Below are 4,923 nucleotides of genomic sequence, written 5' to 3'. Positions count from 1 at the left end.
CTTTGTGATAAAGGAAATAGAGTATCATTTGAGCATGATAGATGCATAGTAGAAAACATGACTGAGAATAAAATTTTGTTTACTACTGAACGTAATGAAAATGTTTATACCACTTGTTTTGATAACTTAGCATCTCAACATGTGAAATGTTTTTCTGCTATAAATGAGGCTAGTTGGATTTGGCATAGGAAATTAGGACATGCAAACATGGACTTATTATCTAAACTAGTTAATGAAGAATTAGTAAAAGGTTTGTCTAAACCTCAGTTTGTGAAAGATAGAATATGTGATGCATGCCAACTAGGAAAACAAACTAGATCTAGCTTCAAGAAAAAGAATGTCATCTCCACCACTAGACCACTTCAACTGCTGCACTTAGATCTATTTGGTCCTAACCAAACTCAAAGTCTAGGAGGTATGTCATACGCTTTCGTAATTGTTAATGATTATTCTAGATTCACATGGGTGTTGTTTCTTGCATATAAATATGAAGCATGTGAAAATTTTATTAAATTATGTAGAAGAATTCATAATGAAAAGGGTTATACGATCACACGTATACAAAGTGGTAGGAGTAGAGAGTGTCAAAACAAGGGTATGAAAGAATACTGTGATTCACTAGGAATCTCTCATAATTTTTCTGTATCTAGGACACCACAACAGAATGGAGTAGTTGAAAGAAAGAGCAGATCCCTATAGGAAATGAGTAGAACAATGCAAAATGAACATAAGTTACCCAAATACTTCTGGGCCGAAGCAGTGAGCACTACTTACTATGTATTGAATAGAGTTCTAATTAGGCCTACTTTTAATAAAACTCTTTATGAATTGTGGAATGGTCATAGACCTAATATTTCTTATTTTCATGTCTTTGAATGTAAATGTTTTGTTCTTAGAGATAATGAACATCTAGGAAAATTTGACGCAAAATCTGATGAGGGTATCTTCCTAGGTAATGCCTTGCACAGTAAAGCCTACAAGGTGTATAAAAAAATAACATTGATTGTTGTAGAATCCATTTATGTAGTATTTGATGAGTCCAATCCGTTTTCTAAAAGGTCTAATTAAGATGACCTAGAGATAAGTAAGGGATTAGAAAAACTATCTATTGAAAATAATTCAGATAAGAACACTGAAGTTAACAAAACATCTTCTGAGGATAATCAAGTCAAAAGAGAGGTCCATGAACTACCTAGGGAATGAAAGTATGTAAAAAATCACCTCAAAGATCAAATTATAAGAGAACGTCACGTGGAGTAGCTACTAGATCATCACTTAGAAATATGATTAGCCACTTTGCATTCTTATCACACGAGGAGCCTAAGAATGGTAATGAGGCAATTGAGAATGAATCAGAATCATGGGTGATATCTATGTAGAAAATATTAAACTAATTTGAGAGAAACAAAGTCTAGACCTTGGTTCCTAGACCTAATGATCATACTGTTATTGGAACAAAATGGGTCTATAAGAACAAGAAAGATGAAAATGGGATAGTAATTAGAAACAAAGTCAGACTAGTAGCTCAAGGATATAACCAGGAGGAAGGCATAGATTTTGAGGAAACATTTACTCCTCTAACTTTAATGGAAACTATTCGGATGTTATTGCCATAAGTTGCATTTTAGAACTTCAAATTATATCAAATGGATGTCAAAAGTGCATTTCTAAATGGCTATATAAATGAGGAAGTTTATGTTGAATGATTACACGTCAAGTTGCGTAATTAGGCAATTAAATTCATGCATTGACGATTATAATTTTAATTAAATGTCTGATTATGTCCATTATTTTACTCACTGAGTTCATTTGATAATTATCCCATTTTGTCGAAGAATTTATAGATTTTTTATATTTTATTATTGCAGGATAATTTTTGGGCACTAAAGTCAAAATTACACGTGAAAGTCGTACGTGAGTCGTGTACGTGAGCGTGAGCCATGCAAGTGACCGTCTCATGCATGCGTGAAGAGTTGTGTGCCACGCGAGCATGTTTATGGATTTCCATGCATGTACATGCATGGAACTACGTGAGCCTTTGGAGAGCCTTGAAGCAAAGGGAACTGGACCATGCACGTTAATGCATGAAGATAGGTCGTGTGTGTGCACTAGGTTGAAAAATGAAGAATTCTTGCATGTGTGGGCTTGAGAAAAGGCCGCATGGCCATGCACGTAGGGACAGCTAGGCCTGAACCACGGCATGCATGTATAAAATATCAAGCTAGGCTCTCCTCCGTGGGCAGCATCTTGTGAAGCCCATTGTGTGTGGATTGGAAGAAAGTTGGGCTAACCCATAGGGTTTTTCTATACTCGTGCGGCAGGGCTAGTTAGGGCAACATGGTGCGGTAGCAACCTTTAAAAGGAGATTTGCACAGACGAGAGGGGGGGGGGATCAAACACATTCTTCTTCTTCCATCTCTCTCTCTCTTAAGTTTTTCCTGCAGATCTTTTCCTGTTTGATGGAAATCTCCCATCTCTCTCTCAATTTTAAGGCGTCTTTTTTTCTCTCTCCGACGTTGCTCTATTTTTTTATCTTAGTTCTCCCTCATAGTCTTTCCTAGTTCTGAAGATCTGTTTGCTCTCACCTGTTGTCTTTGGCTTCTCTCAACTCAGAGCTCGTCTTCTCCAGCGCTCTCTTATTCTCTCCGGCGGCTCTTGAGTTCTCGTCTTCTCCGGCACATCATCTCTTTCTTTTTATCATTGTTGAATATTAATTAGTTGTTGGATTAATTTTATTATAGTTAAGTTTTCTTTTCTTTTAAAATCTTTAAATCTTGTTAGTTTAATTTATCTCTTTTTCATTCTCTCTTTTCTTTTTAATGGTTGCTCAAGTTACTAGTGTTTATTGGAATTGTGTTTTAATTAAAGTTTGGAATTTTTAATTTATATTTGGTTATTATTGAAGTTCAGTTTCTAGTTTGCGTTTTGTTAAGTTCTTGAATGTTTAAAGTTTAGTTTTGTTGGAGTTCATATTTGATTGATTATTTTAGGATTGTGTGTTTCTGTTACGTGATCAACTTTTCATTTTTAGGCATTTGTCTGAAATTTTTAACATAATTTTTATTTCTTGTCTGAATGGTTAAACGTAAGATTATTTTCTGCAATTAAATTTTTTATCGCCTATCTTATTGTGCTTGTCTCACGTTTCTTGTCATTAATTTAGTGTGTGTTAGGTTCATAATTTAAATTTCACATTGTTTTAATGTCGTCACAAAAATCTTAAAAATCCAAGAAACTGAATCTGAACCATGTTTACTAAACTTTTATTTTCTTATATTCTTTTGGGATTACGCAAATTTTGGAACTAAACTGCATTCCCTGAGGAGACGATTTGGCCCTTAGGCTAATTATTATACGGCTGAACTCCTATACTTGGGATAGCTTTCGCACTGCTCATTTTTAGAGCGAGTCACGTTTTTGGTGTCATTCCAAAGAATGCCATATTTAGTTTCTAACTAGTGTTTTTCCCTTTTATTTTGCTTTTCTTCACGAAAAAAAAAGGTTTTGAAATATATGTATATGGCTGCACCTGCACCACATACACTTATGGATTTTTTGCAGCCTACACACACCACCACACCTCATTGCATTGCTTTACCACATGACGCATTGAATTTCACGATTAAGCCTGGGGTGTTGTCAGTGATACCCTAGGTCCATGGGTTAGATTCTGAGAGTCCCTATTAGCATTTGACAGACTTTGTGTTGGCCTGCACCACCTTTATGGGAGCTTATGAGTATATCAAGCTCCGCTTATTTCCTTTTTCTTTGAAGGATAAGGCGAAGATCTTGTTTAACTCGTTGATACCTAACTTTATTAATAGTCGGACAAATATGCAGCATGAGTTCTTACACAAATTCTTTTCTTTTCAGAGAACCCAATACCTGCAGGAGCAGATCATTCAGTTTATGCAGAAGGGTGATGATACTTTTCAACCTTATTGGGAGAGGTTCAAGGATCTGATAAATATCTGTCCACATCACGAGTTTGAATCTTGGAGGTTGGCTAATTATTTCTATACAGGTTTTACTTTTGAATGCAAACAATTTGTCCAAGATATGTGCAATGGAGAATTCTTCAGAAAGGAACCAGATCAAGCACTATTATTCTTTGATTACTTAGCTGAAAGTGTCCAACCATGAAATACACAATACGATCAAGCACCAATGGCAGTACAACCTCTCAGCGCAATCAATGGTGGAGGTAAATATGAGGTCAAAGAGGAGAATGATCTCCAAGCTCTTATTGCTACACTGGAAAGGAGGGTAAAAGAATTAGAAAAGGAGAGTAGTTCTAATAAAATAAAATCAACAAATTGGGTTAACAAAGCTCCAAATAAGCTATTCTCAAACACCTACACTCCATAATGAAGGAATTACCCGAATTTCTTATGGGAGAATGATCACTTTGGTCCACACTCTTCACAATTTTAGCAGCCTCCTCAGTCTTATGCACTACCTTCGCAACCGACATATTATTCAGTTACTCCTTTGCATTAGTATCTACCACAACAGATCTATAAAAGCTACACACTTCCAAGATTTCAATGTAATGAAGCTCCTATTCCACTGACGACGTATTTTGAGGATAACATGGCACAAATGGCAAATACACTTCAAGAATTCATGCAAATTAATACTCAGACCATAAATGAATTGTTGGGCACCATTAATGAGTTGAGCACGCAATTGAGTACCCTAGAAAAAGAGGAATTTTTGGCCCAATCTCAGTCTAATCCTCAGGTATACCGACAACAACATCAACAAGTACATAATGTCTCAGTGAATCCTCTTGAGACAGAGAATGTCGTTAGCACTCTGAGAAGTGAAGAAGAAGTTCTTCGACCTAAGATACTCATCAATAGACAAACAGTTGTCGTGACACCTGAATTTGCAACTAAGACAGATGAAGTTGAAGAAGAA

General features: G+C 35.8%; 1 non-coding gene across 1 annotated transcript; it reads right to left on the bottom strand.

Annotated features, from left to right (window-relative positions):
- Positions 1 to 3,883: 3,883 nt before the first annotated feature.
- Positions 3,884 to 3,989, bottom strand: LOC131154653 (small nucleolar RNA R71). The gene has a single exon (XR_009136569.1). It is a non-coding gene; the product is annotated as a small nucleolar RNA R71 (small nucleolar RNA).
- Positions 3,990 to 4,923: the final 934 nt, after the last annotated feature.

This window comes from Malania oleifera, chromosome 4, assembly GCF_029873635.1.
Source record: "Malania oleifera isolate guangnan ecotype guangnan chromosome 4, ASM2987363v1, whole genome shotgun sequence".
Lineage (NCBI taxonomy): Eukaryota > Viridiplantae > Streptophyta > Magnoliopsida > Santalales > Ximeniaceae > Malania > Malania oleifera.
The sequence above is the reverse complement of the archived record's forward strand: the minus strand, read 5'-3'. Positions and strand labels throughout refer to the sequence as shown.